At 35.8% G+C, this 26074-nt stretch overlaps 1 long non-coding RNA gene across 1 annotated transcript; it reads right to left on the bottom strand.

Annotated features, from left to right (window-relative positions):
- Positions 1–12003: 12003 nt before the first annotated feature.
- On the bottom strand, positions 12004–25843 carry LOC142601908 (uncharacterized). The gene is made up of 3 exons (XR_012835481.1): positions 25746–25843; positions 22505–22629; positions 12004–12620 (listed from the first exon to the last, which is right to left on the bottom strand). It is a non-coding gene; the product is annotated as an uncharacterized LOC142601908 (long non-coding RNA).
- Positions 25844–26074: the final 231 nt, after the last annotated feature.

The raw sequence follows: 26074 nt of genomic DNA, 5'->3' as shown, positions 1-26074 counted from the left end.
TCCTTGTCTTATTAGGTTTGTAGTAAAAAAAATTCTGTGTGCGAGTAAAAGGAAGACGAGGTGTCTATAAGAAAAACAGAAAAATTGCTCAAGGAATTTTCTTCTCCATCTACATTTTGCATTCATGAATAATTCCAATATATTTTTCAATATCTTGCATGCTTCTCTACATAGTTAAGGTGTGGACTGTAAGGGAAGGAAAAATGAAGTATACAGGTTTGTGCAAAGGGTTTACAAATTTCTTGTTTAAAAAAGTAACCAGTTCTGACAGAGCTCTTTATTTAGTAGTGCAAAATGACTGGGAACAAAAGGACAAGTGTAGGCAGTGGAAAGGGTAGCAGAAAAAGTCTGTTTTCACTTTTGTGGCTCTTGGATGATTTGCACCTTTGGGTTCTCCTGTGATCTTATCATTCCTTCACCCCGGTAGTCAGGTCATGACCTAACTCCAGGTATAGAAATGTGATTTAATCATTCTCAGTTCTAGCTGAGACTTTTTCTTATCCAAAATAAAACTACTTTCTCCAATTTCAAGAGAAGCCATGAAAATAACAACTATCAACTACCTGGATTAGTTGCTTGGTCCTTGTATACAGCATCATAAGCATATTTAAGGAGGAAGTTTCTCTGAAGCTTTAAAACTGCTGCTGCTGTTAGCCTTGTCAGAGTTCTGGCAGGTGAGCAGTATGAAAGTAGTGGCTATTTGCTATGGTGGTGTTTTCTTTAAGCTTCTTTCTTACATGATTGTGGGTTTTGCATCTTTATGTAGCTAAAATCAGTTTTTTCCTTCTTTTCAGAGGAAAAGTAATATTTTTTTATAAGATTGTTTCGTGGTTTTTTTTTTAATAAAAGGGAACTGTACTCTAAAAGAATCACATTCTTTCAAATATTCATATTTCTTTCATGAAATCTATGTTATAAAAACTGAAACCATTGTAATGCCACTCTGATCAATAGGTCACAGCCCTTTATCTCCTTTTTTTGTTCCTCTATACTTTCAAGGTTGGATTACTGCAGGCTTCCAAATTATTCCACAGAGCCTAGGTCTTTAAACAGATTTTAGCAGCTAGAGTTTCATGAGGCTTATAAATGTAGCTTGGTCCAACAGGAACCACAACATACATTCCTCATTATATTGATTTCAAACTCATGGTGTAGTTGAAGGCTAATACAAGAATATGGACCTAAATGTTTTAAATTTTGGTAATACAGAATTTATCACCCTCACATTAGCCAATCTGGACATGCTTTTCTTTTTCCTTTCACCTGCGGTCCAGCTTATAGCTGGGCAGCTATCCTGGGTTAAATGCTTTGACAGAGCTCACCTCTGGTGGATATAGCATTAGTCTTGGACTTGAGCAATTCTGTGTGAGCTTGGAAAGCCAATTAGTATCTCTGCTTTGCTTCTGCATAGATGTTAGCTTTAATTATGTAGATTGGAAATGAAGATAAGTACCTTCAAGACAGTAATGTTTTCACCTAAAGAATAAGGAAAAAATAATTTAAGTAGTGAAGACAGATACAATGAATAGATAAGGCCTTCCCATGAAGAAAATGAAACAAACCACACAAAATAGCCCCTTCCCACCTGAAAGCAGTTTAGATACTCAAGAAAGATTTGTCCTTCTCTTAAACACTGTATTTAAAAAGATTTCTAGTTTAAAGACTCTGAAGACTAATGAGCACTGAGAAGCAGCAACTTGAGAAAGTATTCACTATTATTTTCATGCTCTGCCTTGAGATTTATACACATATTTTGAAGCTGGATGTCATGCTTTTCCTATATGGTCTATGAGGCAGCAACCTTTGAAAACAGACAGTTCTGTTCTTTAACAACGCTTGTATGTTCTGCTCTGAAAAGCAAGGTACTTACAGCAGTAAATAATCCTTTCGATAGTAAAAAAGTCATGTCCTGCCGTTGTATACCTGAAATATCTGCTGGCTACAACTGTCATATTAACTAGCCTAAGAAGTGCATCTCTGTGTTTGTAAGCTACTGGCAAACGTATTAGTTTCTCCCTGTAACTGAACTGCAAGCAGTATTGTCCAACTTTTGAGACCAGAACAAATCATTACCGTCTCTAACACATTGTTCTACAATCATATTGATCCCTCTTTATTACACCTCCAGTCATACAGATATGTGAATAGTTGACCTAACAAGCATACCTTCTTCTATTAAATGACTAGAATGAACTCCTCATATGTTAGAGTGGTTATGTGTATTTTGGCCATGTAATAACATCTGTGTGGTGGGAGAGAGAATTCAGGTTTCCAGAAAAATGCAAACTGAAAAAAAAAGTAGAGCAGAGGCCAGGGACTAATTTATCTGTCCTGTGATTTGCTGCATACTTACCATGTCACTTGGAGATTGCAATGATTGGAAGAATTATAGTGATGGAGAAGATCCAACTTGTATGTCCTAGTGTGATGACAAGGTCCTTCAGTTACAGCCTTATCTCTGTCTGGGCACTCAAGTCAAGTTACAACTGTTCTGAAGGTCCCTCATGCATTGGCCCAGATAGAAAACCACAATCCTTAAATACTCAGTAGAATCAACCATTTACCAGACCTAGTATGTTATGCCTAGTGAATTATTCTTAACCATAATTTGCCATGGACATAATTTTCTCAAGAAGACTAGGAAAATAAACACATATGCTGAACAGCTTTGAAAAATGTAGTCAAACTTCTGATGAGTAGTATATCACTGTAAGTTCATACTAAATACATTGCTTTCCTCACATGTATCCCAGTGAAACCAAAGACTACATATTGTTGGCACATGTTTATTTCATACGTAATTGCTGTCGTTAGCATAAATCTTTGATTTTTTTCTTGTCTAAGCAAAATGATAACATTATTATTAAAATGTTGCAGTAGCATGAGATATATTTGTAATTTGTAGTCAGAGCAAAAATATTAAAATTATTGGATCCGCATAGACTTGTTTTATTTTAAAATTGTTCATATGCTTTCATTTTCATTTATCAAAATTTTTCTACTAGGATCTTTTGAGGTCTTTAGTAATGCAAACTGATTAAACTGATAATGACCTTATGAAAGATTTAATGTGTAATCCACTGTGATATAGAATAATTAATCATAGTGCATGTATTGCAAATTTTTTTTTAAGATCATTTCAATAAATGAATATCTACAGTAAATGAGAATTTCCTTTTTGTTATTTTTATGTATGCAAGCTAGCCTTACAGCTGAATTGTCTTCCACAGTAGGAGTGTTTTTCACTATTTAGAAGCGGGCCACAGAAGATTTTGTCATGAATTTACTAGATACATCCAGCTTTGAGTAATTGAATACCCTGGTATTCAAAGCATTCACAAAAGTAATGTCCTTCCTGAAAGCAAAATGAAACTAGAATAAGAGGTTACATTGCAACTTTTGGAAGCAGTAGAGAAATTTTAAGACAGCTTAAATGTACACTATAAGGGTTTCAGCAATATTTTGAAGGGGATTTGCTAACAAATGCTAGAATGAGTTACATTTATGTGGTCAAGAAGTTGTACTGGCAAAACAAAAGTCAGAAGTAGCATAGCTATGCATCCCCACTTAAAACACCACAGCAGCCAGTGCAGTGGGATGGCAGAATGGCATCAATTACAGTTCATGCTTTCCCAGCTCTGGAGTCCCCAGAGGTAAAATTCTGAAAATTAGAATATCTTAATAAGTGTCAGAGCTAGAATAGTTTGATTTTTTCAAAGACTCTTGTACCCATTGCAAATAAAGAAACTGCATGTTTCCATTCTTTTACATTTCTTGCATAGAAAAAGGAATATGGAGGTAAATTACATGTATACTCTTTCAAAATTTGCTTTCTTCCTTTCCCCATGTATGTTGGGAGGACCAGCTGTATAATGAATGCAATTGTTACTGCTTTTAGTAGGATAACAAAAATTAGCTCTTGCCAAGTCCAAGATTTGCAAACAGCTGGATTTGCAAGTATTTAGTGTTAATCAGGATTATCTCGGAAGCAAAATTGTTCTTATACAGTCTCTTTAGCCACCCTTCTAACAGCAGAAGGCTCTTAGACTACATTTCTTCTTCCTATACCTTTTTTCCCACCCTCAGTCTTAACACTTGTAAAATTATGTTATAAGTACATATGATATAGTTATTTAAAACATAACTTTTGGTATAAACTCATACAGTAGGTGAATTAATCCCAAGTTATAATTGTAGTTCCATATAACATACTTCTAAAGTGTGTAAAGTCCTTGTTCAACGGAGCACAATGAATCAAATTTTAGCAAAGGCGATACTAAAGCAAAATACATTTTTTAGGAAATGTCTCTCCCGTACCTTGGAATCTCCTCTAGCAATGCACCTTTTGCAGCAGAGACTTCTTCTGCTTGGGGCCAAATGCAGTAAACTACACAACACTACTGTCTCCACTCAAGCTGAACATTTATTATATCAGACCAGACCAAAGTTACAGGTCCTTTACAAGGCTGAATAAAGAACTGTCTAGCTACAGGTTATCATTGCTAGTTCCTCTCAAACCAGCCATCCAGTTACTCAGGAAGCCGGAAGTAAGAGGCAACAACAACAAGGTCTAGTCCTTGATTTAGCTAAAGTTAGCCACTTTTTGCATTAGGATGAGGTGTTTATGTTGGAAATCAGATATCCAGAGTGACCCTTGGCTGGGAAAATTTCTAGTTTTGCTTTTTTTTTGGCATTGCCTTAACTGCAGTTGCCTTTGTGATCATGACATTTATCTTTCCAAGCTACTGTTACACGTGCTGAGACCTCACTTTCCAGGAAGGAGCTAAACATCTGCCTGCTGACAGGAATTAGTGAATAAATTCCTTCTTTTCTTTGATTGCAGGCACAGCTTATGCTTCACCTATTAAACTGTTTTTATCTCAACCCACAAGTCTTCCCATCTTCCTTCTATTTTCTCCTGGTCCCACAGGAGAGGGAAGTGAGCGAGAGAGTCCAAGTATTCAGATGTTGGCTGGAGTCAACCCACAACAGCAGATCACATTGCAATAAAGAAACCCAGTGACGTGTACTAAATGTAGTATGACCCAGTAGAAAAGGACCCAAACATAATTGTTTTTAAATTTTTATTTTATTTTTTTTTTAAATATCTGCTGGTCACAAAAAGTTGTTCATCTTCCTTGGATCCCAATAAAACATTTTAGATATGATATTTTTAGCATGCTCACTTAAGGAAGAGATGGAGGCAGATCCATTTCAAGTCTATGATCAGACTGCAGGGTGTCAGAAAATAAAAACTAATTGTTCCAACAAAAAGGTATAAACCCAAGAGATATAGACCCTTATACTGTAGGCCACAAAAACTGCATATTGCCCCGCTTAGACTGACAGCTTTTGTGATTGTCAAGGGGATTCTCTGACTAAGGTGTAGTACACCTATATCCCACTCCCTATGCTGTGAGCAGATCTTCCGATGCTTCTGCAGTAGCTGACAATACAGTTGTCTTTCACTGTCCCAGTTCTCCCAGGAATAATTAATACTACATAACTTAGAAAGTCTACTCTGAAAAACTAAGAACTGAACAGAGCATGGATCCTGGTCTAGATTTTAGCTGGTGTGAATTGAGCTCATTAGTGCTTCAGTATAGAGGATGTGTTATCATCTCTGTTATTGCTGAAACTACCTTCTGGAAACATAGAGGGCAGGCTATCCTCCATGTCTGCAATATGCCCTATTTTACTGATTTTTTTAAAATTCAAATTTGCTGAGGTAACCTAGCTGGATGGGACTGCCTTGATTTATAGCAATCCCTAGAACAAAGTAGATACTCAGGTTTGTTCTTTGTGACTGACTTGCAAATAAAGGCTTGGAAATCAGGCTGTTAGAAACTCGGGGGACTGTTTACTGAACTGTCAAGTTACAAAGAAGGTTGAAGACTGCATTAAAACATGTTGAGCTTGTGAAGATCATTTGCTGAAATGTGTTCACTTGCTAAAACAACATTTACAAGGCTGAAAGCAATTAAAAAAAATTATGAGAAGGAGGTTCAAAAAAGGACAGAGAAACCAGTCAGGCACAGGTACAACTGAATCTTGTACTTGTCTAGTGGTAATTCTTCATATATGTGTGTGTGAGACTACAAACACATTTACTGTGGTAAACTTTATTCAGTACTTCTATTTTCACAATCTAATATAATACGAGACAGATTTCAGGAGAATTTGACAGCAAACCAGATGCAAACAGTGCCTAGTCTGACAGGATAATGTTCATAAATTATGCAGTCACTGATGGAAAGGCTGTTTATGTTTTTATACTCTTAAAAATATTCTCTTTGTGTTTGTCTAGTTGATCAATGCTGCTGTTCTTTCTATACTTCACCTGCTGACTCTCTTTCTTAGACACTGGTTAAATGGCAGCTTAGTATAGTCTGTTGAGATGGAAAATCAATTGGATCCAATAAAGAGCTATGCTTTTAAAATTTGTGTATGTCAGTAGACATGCACCAATGCCATAGAAAATGGAACAGAAGCCGTGATTGTTTTGCCATCTCATTGGGGAGAAAAGCATAAGTGAAACCAACTTACTTTCAGCTTAAATCTTCATATTGCGCTTGACTGAGAATATGTCAGCCTTTTTCTCTTTTCATGAAAGGCCTGAACAAACCAGCATAAATTCCAGGAGGGAGCTCAACCACCTGGGAGCAGGGTTCAAAGGCAGGTGTTCATATATCACAGGATGAGCAGTAAGACAACACTAAGGATCTGTGAGAGAAGCTACAGGTCAGTGACTGTTTTTAAGATGTAAATAAGGCATAAGGCAAGAAGTTTTCTACCAGGATTTTGTGATTTTGCAATTTGATTACACTTTCCTCCCTGAACACTGATTGCAGCATTTTCCATAGAAAAAAATAGTTTATTAATACATAGTGTGTATATATATATATACACACACACTATGTGTGTATATATGTGCACAGTATGTAATATTGATACATTTGCATGATAAACTATAAAAATGTTCTAATTTCCACCCCTCTTGGATATATTTGGGAAATTGCTATCAGTAGATTTAGGAGGCAGTTTTAATGCAAGACTGAAGCTCATAGACAGCTTTCTCAGAACATCATACCTTCTAGAAACAAAATTTATCCAACAGCATCCATCCATTCAGCATGAACACCAGAAACCCAGTAAAGACTTCTATTTCTTTTTTTCTATCAATGCTTTTGGGTAATAAAAATGATACAGTGAACCTTACGTTTCTCTTCATCATATAATTCTATGCATTTATCTTGGTGATTTATAAAATTCCTGTTCTCCCACAGCATTCTCTCTTATGTTCAGTACCGGATTTTACTGCTCTACTGGGGCAAAAATAGTCTTGTAGTTAAGGCACAGAACTGAGAGGAAAGTTTAATCAAACTAACAGCTAAAGCATTGCCAATTTGTCTCAGTTTCCAATTACAATAAAAGAGGACTGCATTTTGTGGTTATGAAAAGCTTTGAAAGTTTTCTGTTTGAGTACTAATATTTGTATTATATTTACTGCTGAAGACCAGAAAATATCACTGGAAATAAGATCACATACTCAAGCATTTGAATATATGTCTTCACTTTCTTCAAATTGCTCAGACTTTCAGGAAAAGACATTCACAAAGTTTAGAGCTAGAAGCAAGAAAAACAAAATCTTTATCCTTTATACCAAACCCAAACTCAAAAATCAACCCTGGTGGATAGCAAATGATAGGTCAATAAGACGTAATGGTTGGTTTTGTACACATTTCTCATACCAAAGCATTTTCCTGAGGTGGTAAGGTTTTCTTATCTATTGGGTAACAAATGACTAACCCACTACAATGAGTAGTTTCTGCAAGGAATTCTGACTCTAGAAGTATAACAAAAAAGTGTCTTAATTTATAAGTGCACAGAGATCTCATTAACTTTTTCTGTAATGTTAAGTGAGTTTTAGCATATTTTTTTTTTCCTTTATTTAGGCAGGCGTACAGGAAATCAGAAGTGTTAGACCAAATCATTCAAATTCTTAGAGAAGCTATTTGCAGCAGTTTGCATCTTCAGGTATTTTATTTTTTACTGTACATTGAGGACAGTCTTTTATGCCATGTTTGGTTTTTAAAGGGCCTGTTACTGAGGTTGTTATTGACCATTTTTGCAAAAGAAAGTAAGTGTCCACATCTGCTATAAAGTAGTCATCCAGCACCTCAACAGGGTGATAGGTTAGCTACGCAAATGTATTTAGAGTTCAGGCACTCCACAACATAAGCTTTTGGTTGCTGAAAAGTGAGTATTCAAAATGGGCACCCACTGAGAACCTTACTCACTTGTTACTGTTTGCAAGATACTTGTTGAGGCAATTTGATTCAGCTGAATGGCTGTTGAGATCACAGCTAGTTCTTGAACCTGTGGTTAAAATTTTTCTTAAAATTGTTCTCACCTCTGTGAAAACGATCTTCCTGACACTTTTTCATCCTCCCTGAGAGCCATGCTGCCTTTGCTGTATCCTGCAGATGGTACCACCTGTGCTCAGTTTGTCAGAAAACCATGCAGGTAGGGTGGCCAGTGGCTCCCTGCTCTGCAGCCCTAGTCTGCCCACACATTCCTTGGCTTCTGCCCCAAACTAGGCAACAGCAAAAAAGAAACAGCTCTAACATTTGATATGGTAAAATAAAAATCTTTGTAGGGCAGATCTGGACTTCAGCCAAACTGACAGATCCCAAAATATCCAAATGCTGTGAAGCAGTTGAAATTCAAAATGCACGATGCTAACATTCAGCTCAGCATCATATAAAAAATAAACTTATTTCAAATAAGGTAGACTTTTTTCTTAAGTGCCTTAGTGAGAAAGTCAATTATCTGAGGAAACTTCTATGGTTTTCTTGATTTCAAACCAATCTTCAATTCTTTCTTCTTTACTATAGGAAACAACTATTCTTAGACCTAAGACCATTCTTTGTTACTTAAAAAAGCTTCAGTTAGGGCACAGTATAGTAGCTCAGGCATAACTCACGCAAGGAATCCTATTTAAGACCAATGTGACAACAGAACTTAGAGCTGTTAAGTGCTCATCAGCGGAACTAATGCTTGCAGAATCTGACCCTTCCTTAATCTCTTTTGAAAAGTGATTCAGAAGCTCTTTCTTTGATTTTTAACAAGCTGCTATCAGGGACATCAGTAAACTAAAGCCATTTACACCCACTGGGGCTGTCCTGTAATTTTCAGGGAAAAGACTAGCCAAGACTGACTATTACTTGTCACAGGTAACTAGAACCATCTTTTTGCTTTCTGTTCCACCTCCTCTGTAAAGCTTTTCTCTGGCTGCTTGAACATCATATCACATATCAGCACACAATTAGAATGCTTAAAATCTTGTCATTGTCTCATTCCACTGCATAAATATTCAATCACCATTTGCTTGTGTTTGCTTATGTCAAAAATGAGTGTTGCTACCCGTGTCTTGTCTTTGTTCTTACCTTCTCACTTTATCAAAAGTAAATGAAAGACATACATGACTAAATGTGAAGTTGGCAGTGCTATGTTGAGGTTTACTCATACAAATTTCTTCCCTAAGGTTTCTACTCTCACTTCTTTAATGTATTAAAACCTTCATCCTGAACTGGTTTAGGCTTTACTTAAATGCATTTTAATTCTCCTGCAGTCTCTCTTGCAGTATGGTATTGATGTCTTCGCACTCTGTATACTTTATAGGCAATTAAAAAAACATCTTGAATTATTGAAGAAACCTAGACCTAGCTATATCCAATTAAAGGTATCATTAGCCCACAACGGACATCCTTCCCCTGCAAACTCTGCCTACTTCTAAAATACCTTGTCAGTTCAAAGACATCAGCAGCGTTCCTTCCTGATCCCTAATACAGATCTTTTTACACCCTAACGCATGAAATTCAATTACTTATTTTTCCCCCCTCCGCTTTTCTTTTTTCACTCCTTGGGAGCTACAACCACAAACACGATAACAAACATTGTGTTTCAATTCCTTCTTAAATCCCTGGGTTTTGACAGTGCAAAGGTATAGTCTGTGATGCCAACAAATATAATTGCTGATGTATATGCAGACCAATACAACAACTTTTGCTTACCCTCTGTTCAAATTAATAGCAAAACAGCAGTTGACCACAATGACAAACACGATATACTGAACACAGTGGAAAACATTTATCACTGGTGTAAAACCTTTGGAGACAATCCTTATACATAGGATATATTTGGTTCAGAAAAGTTTCTCTGCATGGTATTGATAAGTGAAGGATGTGGTTTTATAAACATAATGTACCAAAGCATTGAAGTCCATCATATTAATATTCACTGGAATGCTGGTATATTTCAGGACCCAAAGCCTCTGTCTGGAAAACATGTTCAACATTTAGAAACAATTCTTCCTTAGTTGCTTTCTTTTTCTGAAGTATAATTTTTTGTATAATATTTTTCATTCCCCTTGTCTAAACATTTGTTTAGTGTTGTCAGGTACTGCTAAACAGCTGCCACGTTTGATTTTGGACACAGCTCTGTTTCAGTGATGAGTGAAAAGATCCTTGGATGTACATTTTCGATCATTACTATTAACAAAGAGCTTGGGAATGAGTGCATAAGCATTGGAAGCTCCTCATTTTGTGTTTCATAGGCCTCTTACCCTGAGACGTTAAATCGATAGTAATTTTAAAGCAGACCACTACAATAAACGGAGTTCCTTTGCAATGGTTGTCATAGTTTTAAGATGCTTTTTACAGGAGCTGTTTTTTCCCTGAGAACAGCTGTTCTTAAGGTGTCTATTATCTGTCAGTCTCAAAGGTCGACTCCAGACCTCAGCGACATCTGGTAGCAACCACATTGTCGTGGAGAGGAATGGCATTCTCCTGTGCAATGGTTGTGCTTCACAATAACGTCACGTAAGTGCCTTGTTCACACTCAGAAAAATGCCATTTTCACACCTTAAGGAGTAGTCCTGCATAACAGAGCTAAGAGCATGCACACAGAAAAAGAAAAGATATGTAACAGTGTATGTGAAAATGCGTACTGTCTCTCTCTGAATAAAGTACATATATCACAGCTGCACTAATACTCCAACAGAAAACCATGGGAATTTTAGTTATTCAGCCCTTATTTTCTTTTAGATGACTTTGTTGCTAGGAGTCTTGTCTAACTAAGAAATAGGATATTAAAGGAGAGGATTAAGTCAAAACGTATCTGAAAAAGCATGTAAAAGTAGATGGGAGAACAGTTCCAAGAGGCCCTCAGCTACATTGTATCTGTTTTTTTAAACAGTGTGACCTCTTGATAACCACCTTATACTTCACTGCTAGTATTATATTGTATATTTACATAGGGGATCATTAACAGTACAACTACAATGTAATTGAATGCAGAATTTAATAACAACATTGAAGTTAAAATATCATATGAATATAAAATTCCTTTTCAATCTTGCTTAACCTAATTGAGAGCTTTCCCCTTTCCCTTTTTTTTTTTTTTTTTAAAGAAAAAAAAGTCTACTATTTCAGTTAGCATTAAGGCAGGGAAAGAGGGACAGCAGAAAAAGTTTATTTTGATAACATTCTTGTTCATGTGGAAGAAGATTGCATTACATGCAGCTTGATCCCCAGATAAGACAGTGCTCAAAGAAACAGCAGCAGACCTCAATTATAATGAGCTGCCAGCCTTCAATCTAAAATGAAGGAGTGTGACTGTTTATTTAAGGTGAGGGCTTTTTTGTAAGTGAGATGTGTTAGGGGAGTGATGCCCAATTAACTGATTGATCTGCTAGAAAGCTGAAGCCCCTCATAAAAGACAAAGGAAAGAAGGTCACTTTGGAAATTCATGCCTTTTCCTGTTGTGATCTTCCTAATTAGCTTCTGGTAAAACTGAGAAGTGGGGAGAAGGGAAGGATTTGGTTCTTGCTGCTCCTATGTGAGAAATGAAGCAGCAATGATTAGTTGGAATGTGTCAAATGTTTGAACCCAAGGTGTGCCTGTTTTTTATTTCATCTAAGTGCACTGAAGTTTAATGGAACAACAAATTTATTTGAGTTCCTCTCCAAGGACTGCAGCCTTGGTGACTGATTTTTAGAAACAATTTTTTCAAACTGGTTTACAGAGGTTTATGCTATCGTTCTTTGTATGTACTCCCAAGGTAGCTATAAAAGAAAAAATCCAGAATTGTCAGGTGGCTTAATTATTTATTTTAATTGTTTGGTGTTTATGAAAAAGTCCATCTGTAAATGTGATGACTAAATTCTGTACAAATTAGAAATTCTTTCAACACTCTAGCCAATGCAAAGGGTACACATACACACCAGTTTCAGTAGCTCGGAAATACGGCTGCTGGTGGTTAGACAGCCACAAACCCAAGAATACTATTTGTTCAGAAGGGAAAATAATGGAAAATAATGAATGGAGAGCTTAGAAGTCTTACCTGGGAGGAAGCAAGAGGATTGAGGTGCTGAGTGCTTTTAGCTGTTGAAGCGTACAAGTGTTCTTAAGACAAGTGGTCTTAACCCATCAAAAGAAGCACAAGATTATGGTTGCAAGATTCTGGTGGTTATATTTCACAAGAATAGCATCACTGTTCGTAGTGTAATGTGATGACCCTGATGATCGAATACTGAAGTTCCTTCCTAGGGCTCATGCCTGAGGTTGAGAGCCAAGACAGAAGAGCAGGTTAATATGAAGAAAACACATGCAAGTGCACGAGCTGGTCAGGCTCAGAAAACTTGCTAACCAGTTTGTTCACTTCAATATATTTTCCATAAGCTTGAATTTATAATACAAAAATAATGTTTGCCCCCCTTTTAAAGCATATCAATGATTTCAAGTGTTGTGCAAAAAGTTTAAAATGGGCATAAAATCATATCTTTCCTTCGTGTTGTATCATTTTGAAGTTCAGCTTTCCTTTGGCAGAACCCCTGTGGCTGCAACATTTGCTTGCTGCTTTTGTTCTCCATTGTTAAACTGAAATTATTTGTCAGCTTATCAAGGAACAGTTGCTTCCCTTTATAATTTAATGCATCTGGAAGACTATTTTATACTGCTGTATTTTCAAAACTTATGTTCCTATACAATTGTTTATGTATGCATTTAAGAACATCCTGACAATGGTGATAATTATCACAAACCATATTCTCTTCCTCCTTTACTCACTCTATAAAACACTTTCCTCTACAGAGAGGGAGCCCTGCACAATATTTTGTGGAATTACCGTGGGCTAAGTTGCTACTGACCAAAAGCAAGGGAACAGCTTTGCTTCTCAAAGTGTGTTGTGTATAAAGTATACTAATACATGTTTGCATTTTGAGTTAGAGATGAGAGAGATATTGATCTCCAATAAACAATAATTTGCTTTGGCCTGGAGTTGAAGAAGCTTGCAGTATAAAGACTTACTGCATTTGACTTTCACTTTAGAGCAAATTGAAAAGGTCTCTGTTTATTTGCCAGCCTTTTACTCTTATCCTTCCAACCAGCTTTGGAAAGCCAACATGGTATGCTTAACAGCTCATTAGGGGCCTTGACCTGAAATAAGAGAACAGGAGAAGGAGTTTTGGGTCATGAAGGTAGTGATTAGGAAGAACTGAAAGACACAGTATCCTTCTCTCCCGTCCATCCCCTCCCTGCTGCCTTCTTGGAATAGAAGAATGATCATTTGTGTGATTTTTCCAGTATCAGGAGCTCATTCATCACCAGCCTGTGACTCCATCATCCTTCTTTCATCCTTAATCCAGTTTTCTGCTTCTAGATAATTTTAAAAAAGAAAGAAGCATTTTCTCCAGTTTTATTAATTACATGGGAGGATTGGCAAAAATGACTCACAGAACTTTATTATTTGTAAATTCTTAAGTCCTTCTATCTGGAGCCTAAAACTGTAACTAACAAAACAAGCAGGTCATAGCAATACCAGTCTCTTACTTTTTCACCAACTAATTGATATAGCTATCACAAATGTAAAACAAAACAAGAGCATAAAGAATTTTATACACTAGTATAAATCACTTGTACATACACTCTGTATTAAAATGTAATTATTAGAGCTATAAAAAGCTCTCAGTTGTACCTTTCACACAGCTGGCAATAGTTTTCATCTAGTTTTTGTGTAGATGTGCTGAACATTCCCTAAACTTTTGAATCACAGGTGTGAACAGAGATAGTTTCTCAAAGCAAAAATCTTCAAAAACTTTGCAAACTTGCATAGCAACAGCCATAGTGCATCTGATGTACAGTCTGTCTTAATTCCAAGTAGAAGTATGACTTTTTCATGATTTAAATGAAAAAACTCCTAGGTTCACTTTAATCCCTTACCCTAAAACTGATGTATAGAGTTCAGTTGTCATTATTACACAGCTCCTGTAGAACAGAATTACAAAAACTGAAAAGTCTTTTTAAAGGAGCTAAAATTAAAACTAACAAACAGAACCAAAGGTATGTTTCTTCTGCCCACTCTATGCTAATCAGTGTTAAAATTGGTAATCTGCAAAGGAAGATACTATGTATGTTTGTGAACAAGAAGGAAGTGAAACCTTCTTATTCAGGACCAAGTATAAGATCTCTTTTTCTGAAAGTGGAGCACTTTCAAAGTGTGAATTTATCTACAGTATTTGCAGGTCCTTAGGGTTGGTGGGAAGCCTATACTAATTCTGAAGACACAAGCAGGAGCAGACAGGCCCTACCTGGGACAGTTTTTCCCTATTGGAAAATAATAGAATTATGTAGATTTATCAGTCTTTAATCAATGAGGGATATTACACACTTGCACAAGAGGTAATAACTGACATGGAACATTCAATGCCACTTTAAATGCTAAGCACAAGCATTTTAATCCTTCTGTGCTTTTTTTTTAAAGTTATAGTTATGACATGCTAACTAACGTATCTGGTTATTCATTGCTCAAAATGAAAATTGTAAATTCTTGTTTTTAATGTCTAGAATTGATTACAACTTTAACTCAAATATGAGAGACATGGCCACGTCTTGCAAAAGAATGTACAATAGAGAAACAAGTCTGCAGAAACAAAACTCATGAAGTAAAATAGCAAATTGTTGGCAATGGTAAATAAAAATATATATAGTTGGAAGTTTTTCATTGAAGTTAAGTTAGACCACAAAAAAGAAAACAAATCATCAAGGCAGCCTAATTCTTGTACTTTCTAATGAATTTCAAATACTTAACTTCACACTTCAAATGTTAATTAAAAAGCTACGTGGATGTTACTTAGCTCTGTATTTATTTATACCCATAAAAAAATAAAGCAAATACAATACACTTTGCACTGCATATAAATTCTACTTCATAAACTGTCAGTATATACTCCCTGATGCATACATACAGTAGATTGGTTCTTTCCTCTGGATCTGTCAAGAAATCTGCTTCAGAAAGTTTCTAGATTCCTGTCAGTAGCGTAAATCATATATAAACATATACATGTGTGCATTTTGAGCATAAAACAAAACATGGATAAAACAAAGAACAATTTTCAGTGAGTGATTCTATAGTGAATAAGTGTCCTTCATTTAGGAGTTCCTTCTTTGCCCTAATCCAGTTTTAGATAGATACCCAGAATTGTCAGCTGGAAAGGGCAAAAAAAGGTAACTGCTTCACTTCTAAAAGATTATTGGTTGTTTTAAATTTCATATTCAGTCATACATCTTCATCACTTATGTTCACTTTCAAATGCTGCTGCTAACAATAAAAACAAATTGTCTGAGTCTATAGTTCAGCTATACCGAAGTCTGGAAGAGATCAGAAGGTTTTAAATTTTTTTTTCATACAATGGGAAATTATTATTTATGAGTGTGGATATTTAATTATATCTGGATTATATTTAAAGTTGTAATCTGACAGTCTGTTTCCTTTGTCACAAACCTTAGTGATGAAAATTTTGCTAATATTTTAGAATACATAGTTGGGAATAAAAGAGAAGCTGTCAAAGTTGGTACTCGGGTGGTTAGTGGTATACAACGCCCTAAACATTATAGTACAGGTCAATACCTCTGGTTGCCAATTGCCTCTTCTTATGGTTGATTTCAAGTTTGCTAAATAGATTGAGATAGCAGTCAAGCGTTAAACTCTTGTTAGTTTTCTATTTTTAAATGGTAAATGTAAACCTAACTGAAAATTTTATTGTTTTCATGTCTGCTTCCTACAAGCATTAGCTCATGAAGTGGTAAAGCTGGCACAATTACCTATGGTCTTTTCAGTGACTAAAGCCAAGCCATTTCCTGGCTAGTTATAGACAATGGATTAGGAAATAAGCCTCGTGACCAGGAAACTCTAATTATTTTTATAGTTTTTTCTTAAAGCTAACTGGCCTAAAACAATAGATGCGATAAAGTACCTTTCAGTTCATGATTCCAATGTCTATAACTAGTGATAGAACAGCAGTTAAATGCCTGAAGTATCCTTTTTAACTCAATGTTTCTCTTCTGATATTGATACTACTGGGGTAAATTATTTTTCATCATTCCTACTTACACAAAAACTTTTTTGTTCTAAGTTGTCTAATACATTTGAATGCCATAAAAAACCACCACATTGTAATCTTATGCAGAAGAATATACATAAACGTCTATATCACCCACAAAACCAATTTTCATAAGTAACCTAAAGAATAAATTATAGCCAAGAACAGACAGCAAAACAGCCTTGAAGTAAAATAAGAAACAGAAAGAAAATCTATGTCCCTTACATGGAATGAAAGGCTGAATATTGAGAAACTGTGGTTAGACTCCCTTGCCTCAGTTTCCCTAAGAAAAATTTTTTTGTGACATAGAATGATTTTGCGGTTTGAAAAGTACTTTGAATTGTTTTTCTTGAATGATTCTGTAGAAATGCAAAATAGTGTATCTTTTGGACAGCTGCATTGTCTGCACAACAGGGGTCAGAGAAGAATTGTTTTTTTTTGAGCAGACTAGGCTGGGTTTTTGTTTGTTTAATACTGTTCTCAATCTAACTGAAAGTGTTGCTGCTGGCTGACTGACTGGTCTCCGTTGGAGTTTTTGGAGGTCTGATGGAGGAGGAAATGACAGAAAGCAGCAGTATAAACACCCCTACCACACACACCTTATACCCCTCTTTCCCACCCCAAACAAAAAGAAAAAAAATTGATGCCATCACTACAGTAGTTATAGTTTTCCTAGTGTTAGACCTTGCAAAAAGAAAAAAAAGGCATGAGTGGTCCTTCATGTAATCTTTCTTCCTCATTCCTTGTGGCCACCAGTCCTAAAATCCACAGCAATACAAGAAATAGAGAGCAGTCCAGGGCTAAAATATAAGACTTCAAGCCAAATTAGAGAAGAAAAAATGCCACAGATATCTATATATGCAGCTATTTCTTTGCACTGTTAATTTTGGAACTTACTGGACACATGGGATTTCTGTACAGTTAAATAAATTCTATTTTCCTAGAGAATGCATATTTTTATATAAATTATATGAAAACAATATTATTTTTCTCGAAGCCATAATATGTATGGTTGTATATATTACAGTTTGAAGACAAATAGCCTTGTAAAGAACCAAATTTATGTCGTTAAGATTTAACAAATCTCTCTCACACTAAATTTACAGCCCTTCTTGTATATTTGTGTTTAATATTAATATTTGTTATTTGCTGAGAGCCTTGTGGACTTGAGAATGTATAAAACGAGGATGGGCCATGTCCTGGAAAGCTTTCGGTCTTAAAGATTTAAGAAAAATGAATGCTCAAGGACCAACTGTTTCAAAAGTTATAGTTCCAGTTGTTGACACCAGAGATAAACGAAGGAGACATTTGAAACAGCAGTGTGTGTCCAGAATTTTTTCATGGATAGCATAATTAATTAACACTCAGAGAAAGAAAGGGCAAAGAATGGCTCAAGAAAATTGTGAAACAAACTTTGAGGACTAGGATACAGTACTTGGCACAGAAGAAAGGACTTTATAGAGAAGTAGAACTGTACAGCAGTAGAAGAGAATATTTCATCTCACTTTCCCAATAGTGAACAAGAAGCTTAAATGAAAATGAATACAAAGTCATAGAAAGGAATTTCCTACCTCTGTAGTAACCAGAAATATAACAACTCATACCGTAAACAGTAGAATTGTTCAAGTCTGGTATTTTGTACTTAGATTGTATCAGCATCTGATACAGCACAAGCTTCACTTGAAGCTTATTCCACACTTAGAACATTCAAGTGATGTTTCTCAGTTTAAGTTTTGTACTATTTTATTAAGATTGACCTAATCACAAAGCAAATCAAGGCAGTCTGTCTTAACCATATTTTTTATTTTCACAATAATTTCTGTGAAACAAATATTTGATGCCCCTCTAACTCTGTAAAAGAAGTCCATTTGGCCAACAGTTTTAAACATTGTCATACAGAGGTGAGAGTTGACAAGACAGATACAGAGGAGAAGGAGACAAACCGTGATCTCATTTCCTTCAGAGACCAGACCAGAAATGACAAAATCTTTTATAAACATTATCTCAGTTTACCTGAACCTAAAAAAGGTTCAGATCAAAATCTAGTCAAAGCTCTTGGCTGGATGCTATTCATTTTGAATTACTCCACTCATTTTTAATATTGTTTTGAAACAAAAATTACTATGAGAAAACCTGTGCAGTAATTCCCATGACTAAGTTTCCTGAGGGTTAAAGTTTCCACAATCTCGAGCAAAACGTCTGAATGTTCAGCATTGCTGTCAGCACAATACATCAATTAAAGGTCCAAGCAGTGTCAGTTGCACTTGTTTATTTCATATATTATACTTATCTTTTCCTGGATTTCAGGTGCCTTCTGATCAGCTTTCTTATCCTATGAAAACATCTGTACAGAATTGTTTCAAATGAAACAGAAATTTACTGTAATATCTGTTCAGCTGTCAGACAATCAAGGTCATACAAGGTGCAAAAATGCTTATCTGTATGAGAACAAGCTGAAATCACCCCTTATGTAACCCCAGTGACTCCAATTACAACCTTGTTTTCAGTGGGGAAAAGACTTGGAACTCGCAGTGGATTTTTCAAAGTCGTATTTTCCAAGACCCTTGGCTGTTGTGCAGACAGGAATGCACAATTTAGAAGAGACCACAGAAGAGCTGTGATACCTTAGCTTGGTGGTTTGTGCGTTTTACATGAGGTTTGGTACTTCTCTATGGTAGTCCAAAGACTGGACCAGTTGTATCTGTCAGCTTTACTGTAAAACGTATAATCAGTTCTGGGACCACACATCAGAACCAGAGACTCAACCCTTCACTCCCTACCCTTCCAAAGGCTTACAAACTAAATCCTGGTTAGATCTGAATTCTGCTCAGACCTACAGAGTATACCATATCATGTACAGTATAAGCATTGCAATATTTGATGGCTTCTAGCTTCTTCACAGCATTTAGCATTAGGTGCCTAAATCACTCTTAAGGGTGGATTTTAGCATCTGCATTGATGTGGTGCATTCTAAGGTATACTTGAAGCAAATACTTCTGTTTTCTCTCCAGTTTCTGAATATAAACAGAATTATAAACCGATAAAGATCAATATACATGCTATTAGACAACAGGTAAATCCATACTGTGTGACACACACATCCTGAGGTGCCCTTGCAATTCTAATTCCTCACAGCTATCCACACCACAGGAGTATCCTACATCTCCCTTGAGACTACATTGAGGATTTTGTTCAGAAGCAACATGGATGCACAGGACAACACGTACCCAATTTAATATGTACTCACAACCTGGACAGAGTATGAACTGAAACATGGAGCTGGTGTTTACCATACATCATGTGAACTTTAAAAAACTCAGTTTAGATTCAGCTGGCTTACTAAAACAAACAGAGGTTTCCTTTATAACTAGTGGCAGCAAATTAAATATTGAGTGTTTGGAATCAGGAACCAAGATCAGAAAGGGAAAATGCATGCAAAGCTATGGAGATTAGTTCAGATTGCATTAGATTAGATAATACATTAATTTCAAAAAACTCTAAAACATATAGATTTGAATGTATGCTTCAATGCTAGCTAATATCAAAATTTGATGTTTGCTTGTCATACATGTGGGACATCTTCCTGTAATCAAAACTTATTTGAATTAATGTTCACATGTATAACCATTTCAGCATGCATCAGTGCATGTGAAAAACTGCACAAACCTACCCAAAATAGAGGAATACTTGAAAAATTAAGAAAGCTTTTCATATAAAAATTCACATTTGAAGTTCTATCACATTGTCACACAAGTGATGAGCCCAAATCATTATTTTTTTTTCCCCTTACATTTTTACTAGCAAACTACTTCTGTCTTAAATAATCTTGATAACCCCATCTCTAAAAAGGAATATAAAAGTTCAGACATGATTAGAGAGTAATGGAATTGTGCCTGCCAGAAAAGTACTTCAAAAAAATCCCAAACCAAAACAGTGACAAAATCTAAAGCCAAGATACAAATATCCATGAATAATAGCATAAAATCTTAACTCTATTTAGATACTCTAACTGAATTGCATGGCCTCAAGCCACCAAAAAATAAAAAGCATCTTACATACCAAGAAGATAACCTGACATTTTTTCAGCTTTCCTGAAGTGTGAGAGTTTAGAAACTTGTATATGGATTAAAAGAAGTTGTTCTGGAACAATTTAGAAGAGGCCCTTTCTGTCTTGGGAGTCTTTCCAATTCTCTTTACCCTTGTTAATTCAGACTCCTATTATCCAATTTCTCACACAAAATGCTTGTTCTCAGATATGCAATCCATCTTTTTATATGACTTCCTGGTCATTTAAACAGTTTTTCAATTGCAGACCTAATCCAGAGTCCCCAAACTATTCCTATTGAATTTATAACTACTCAGTTATTTGCCAACTTCCATAATTTACTATGTTATACATCATTGCTTATGCAGCTTTTCAGTCTCACTCAACACTATTGACATGAGGACCTAATTCTCTGCAAGCTGCACCCATCATTCTGGATTTTGTTTACTTGCCCTTTTTAAAAAAAGACATCAAAACCAGCAGCCAAATTAAAAGGACATTCAGTCACAGGTACAACAGATTGTCTAAAATCTCTTTTACCTCCCTTGTCAATTATGCAGGGCCTTGCATTTATCTAACTAATTTTCAAGCCATTCATTCTTCCCATGTTTTTCTTTTCCAGATTAAAGATCCCTCTAGTATCTGATATATTAATAAATGAGCACTACTAAGGTAGTTATAGACCACAATACAATCACATCCCAGTCTTCTTTTAAATAAGATAAAGTGATTCAAGTCTGTCACTCCCAGGCAATTTTTATAGCTCTCAGAGAAAGTTGTGGTTGCTTTCTACACTTTGGATAATGTTTAAATTCAGTCCCAAATATGCCAGTGACAGTTACCCATGAAATTCAGAATTGTGATGAAACTCCAAAATTAAGTTCCAGCTGGGAGGTTCATTACAAAAAATTCACCTTGTTCTAATCATAATTCATATGGAAACTCCAAATGATGCAACAACTTGTGAAAATGTGTATTCCTATCCTGTAACTTGTGTTTACTCCCCACCTTGTCTGCATGAGTGCAAAGTAAAACACACTATGTAGCTTAGCTCCCTGTTCCAGGCAGTTTTCTCATCACAGCTTCTTCACTTTAGCCATTTTTCCTCCTTATAACAGCTTCGGATACTTGACCTCATTCAAGGCCTTCTACTCTTCCAAAGGGAGAAGTATCTCCAAGTCCAGCATGTATTAAATTCTATCCCCTTGGCTTGAATTCATAAGGAATCTGAGGACTCATTAGAGTTGCCAAAAATAGTTAGATATAATCAGAAAAGGGATAAGGGGAGAAGCTATAAAAAGAAGTGTTATTCTTAGTTAAGTTTTTGTACATTCGGCATTCATAATAATTCAATACAGTAAAATATGTGACTATGATATGTTTCTTAGGTTACTGTACTTCACATGAGAATTTAGTGAGCCAGTTTGAAAAGTGCACAACATATAAAAGTTGCAAAAACTTCGAACTTGCTTGAATGATTTTGTGAGAATTATTATTTTACAATAAAAAAAAAAATCTCAGTTCTCCACGACTTTCAAAATACAGACTAGTAGTTCAATGAAAATGGAAACAGCTATCAGAAATAGGCAGCAGTACCTGCAATCTGCAAACTCTTCCATGATCATAAGATGAGTTCCATCATTTAAAGGGGTTCAAAACCTAACTTTGGCTTATTTTAAACCTAGCTGGTCTGTCCTTACTGCACAGACAGCAGAAAATAGGTAATTGTGAGTAAAAATCGTGGGTAGAAATGGGAGTCTTTTATTTTAGGTCTGAGAAGACTTGCTAAGAAAGTTGTTTTGGTGAAGAGAGGGGAGTTGTGCAGGAGTGTCTGCATTTTGAAATGGAAAAAAGTGATTGATAAAAATCATGGGAATTTATGTGAAAGCATCTGCAGGGGAAAATGTTATTCCATGTCTAAAATGAAGCTGAGAACTTGCCAAATATATTAAAAAAACCACCTGATTTTTTTAACTTTAGAAGTTGTATGGTTATATTGACAGAGTAAAACAAGGTACCAAATAAGTGAAAGAGAAGTAAGTCACAGCTTCACGTGCTTTCCATTGCATTGCACTTTTCACTTTTATACAGTTTTTGCATGTAAGCAGAGTTTCTTCTCATCATGATTACCTGCATATTCACACTGAAAATCATAAAAAAATTAGCATGGAAACAAACCATTTATAAACACTTCTGCTGTACATAGCCATTAAGCAGGCATGCTTCTGTTTTTCCCAAAATACTTTTTTTTTTCCCCCCACAGTAATCTAAGATAACAACCATTCTGTTAAGCAGTATCTTATAATAGTTAGGGAAACATATGGTATGCCCTCCTATGGAGGCTATACTTTGGCTATTACTTTCTGATCTAGGTTTTGGCATGAAAAATCTGCCCAAGGACATACAAGGTCTTTAAATAAAGTATAACTTGTATGTTATCAATAATGATTTACAGCTGTGGATGATGAGATAGTAGATTTATCAGGGTGGGTTTTTTAAATAATTTGGAGACATGTTTTTTCTTACATAAAACTCAAAAGAAGTATAACATCTGTGTTGGGGGAGGGATATATTTTTTTGAGGTGGTGTTGATGGGAGATGAAGTACATAGGTGAGGTAAGTGGGAGGGTAGGGAACCCAAGGCATTCTGAAAAATATTCACACTTCATATATCTTTTTGTGTGAGCATGTTTACTTCTATTTCTATATAGCTGTAAGGTCGTTGCGGTGGTTTTTCTCTGTTAAAACTGATACAACTGGGGCAGCAAATGTGCAGGTACTTAAGCAGCAATGTTCATTCACGCTTCATTTCTTGCAAAAAACCCAATACCATATTTCCAGTTTACAGTACTGTAATGCCCAACCTTTTCTTTAAAAAAAATCCCAATGCCTGTACATCTTCCCTGCTATGCTACAGCAATTAAATATCATAAGTGATTTATATGTAACTTGCTCCACCCTTTTATTAAGTTGCATGCAGCAGCAAACATTTTCTGCTCAACTTTCAGTTAGCCAGAGTGAGAATTTAACTCCTGGTGATTGCTATAGAAAGTATCTAGGAGCTGGAATACCTGCCTCAGAGTCAGTACCGCTTGCTTCTACTGCTGACTTTTTCAATGCCTTACTTCACAGCTTAATTAAAAAAAATCTTCAGTGCACCTATCAGAAAAGGATCTGGCAGCATATTCCACAACAGGGTTGTGAAGCTTATATTAGTGTATTTGTGCTTGAGATCTTTATAGAGGCAGTGATACACATGCTAAGATGTTTCCATAAGGTGTTTCTTGAACTACTGTGCAACAACTCTGAATCATGGTAGAAGCTGCATCCATAGCCACACCATTCCTTCAGCAATGCTTAAAAAGCAGCCATGTCAAAAGCATTTGAGAAATTGAAAGAGAAAGAGCAAGCAAAAGCTCTAGATTTCAATTTATCTGACATCTTCACAGGTTTCCTGAATGGAAAAGGAGCTTGACTTGCCTCTTCTAGAAAGATGGAGAAGAAAGTCTCAAGTGCCAGTAACAGTCAAGTATTCTGAGCTAAGCAAACAGCTTTACCTGTAAGAAGAGTTGGTAACATCTGCTGGCATCGAAGCTTAGATGCTCTTGATTAATGCTTCAGTACTATCTTAGTTTGTCAGTGCTTGTGTACTCTGTCCATTAACCCCTGCCAGAATAAGGAAATGTATTATCCATTAGCTAAATTTAAAGGGAAGTTTATATTTTCTGCTGCTGAAATTGTATGGTGTATAACCATGTAATTATGCATACAAACACATCTATACATACATACATGCATTTTTGCTGTTTGCATTTGTTTACTATTTTCATTGCACACAAATTTGTGTGCAGTTTACGGTAGGACCTTGAGATAACAGTCTGGTGAGATACCTAATACACTGAAATTGCTATTTGGTTTATATACTTTGCAGTCCTGTAATGCAATAAGGCATCCCTTAAATGTCTTCAGCATTCCACCTTGAGGCTTAATCCACTTGAATTGCATGCAGAGTACTAATTGACATTGTCTGGTTTCATGACCCAGTCAAATGTTTTACAATAATTACAGTGAACAACATGAACTTGCTGCATAAGCATAATCTGTGTCAGTGTCACAAAGAGCGGCTCTTGCCTTTTAGTCTTCTAGGACAATAGTGACAGATATTTTCGTTCAGCAATTGATATTTTTCACTTGCAGCTGACCATCCTGTGGTGGTGTTGAAACACTTCGTTCCTGCTTAATTTTATTTTCAGTTTACTGTCACTAACAACATTTCTACATTCATTTAATGTATGCAAATAAAATGAATGTCTGCAAGTTGTGTTAAGGTACTGCTGCTACGTGGGTAATTTCTGAACATAATTGATATGTTTTAATGTACACTCATAGTATTCAGACCAGAATTACTTAGCAGTGGGCACTGAGTGAGATTTTCTTTCACATGATAATTTCTTAAACAGTAGCTTTAAATATTATGGTCTTAAATAGAATACGTTTGAAAAAGGCAGTTTAACAACTGAAGTCATTTAATCAGGGAGCTGCAGAAAGAGTAAAAACACCTCCTTCCACTACGTCAAACTGCTTCTCAAGGCATTTTCTTTATTTATAACAGAAATGTGACCATGCCTATTAGTTCTTGACCATCAGGAACTAAACAGGTAGAAAGACCAGTGTACTGGATCCATGTTTAGTTTGAAAACCTAGCAATCTATGTCATAACTGTCTTCTCCTGGCATGTTTTTACTTTAGTTATAAAGTTAGTGACAAAAATGTTTGAGAAGTTCTCAAAAATAAGAATTTGGAAAGTCTTGTACCAATCTACTTCATTAGGTATTTCATCAATAATTCAAAATTATTCAAAACATCCAGCTAATTGTCCCAAGACAAAATAAAGATGATAGTAAAGAGTTTCAGCATTTCAATAAAAAAATTTGCTCTATGTCAGTGGTGAATACATTAATCTTATAAAAATAGTCTGGTTTGAAATTGTCTTTTCTGTCCATAATTAAGTTAAGCATAAATACTACATAGGACTTGAGAAATCCTGTTGTCAGTTGTTACAGTCTTTGTGACTATACTTCTACTAAGAGAATGTACACTGCATAGAAACATAGACTTATTTTCATGCAAGTTGTACATTGAACTAATACAGTTCCACAGTATTATAGTGTTGCGGTTCTTAGAGGATAGGTCTGACCTACCTTATAATGTGCTTGGATAAAAGTTATAATGTAATAAATACACAGGTTCTCAGCTTACCACTTCAAATTGCTGGTGAAAATAAATGCTCCCTCTGGCCTTGGGCAGATACAGTGCTGGCAGCCTGTCTCTATCCACTTGATGTTGCTATTGTGGAGCATGTCCAGCGGAAACAGCAGTTAGATCCTGAACCAGCTCTGAAGTAATCTGAAGGACACATTTCAGCAGATGGTTTCCTGCTTTTTAATGCAGTGTTTAACTCTTTCTTAGCAGGAATTTAGTGAAGTTTGAAGGGACCAGAACATAACTAGCCATCAGATATTACTAGAAAAACTCATTGCAATGCAGCAGGCCAAGGCAAGGCCTTATTTCTTATCAAGACTTGGTAG

The sequence above is a fragment of the Balearica regulorum genome, chromosome 5 (assembly GCF_011004875.1).
Source record: "Balearica regulorum gibbericeps isolate bBalReg1 chromosome 5, bBalReg1.pri, whole genome shotgun sequence".
Taxonomy (NCBI): Eukaryota; Metazoa; Chordata; class Aves; order Gruiformes; family Gruidae; genus Balearica; species Balearica regulorum.
This window is presented reverse-complemented; position numbering and strand designations above follow the sequence as displayed.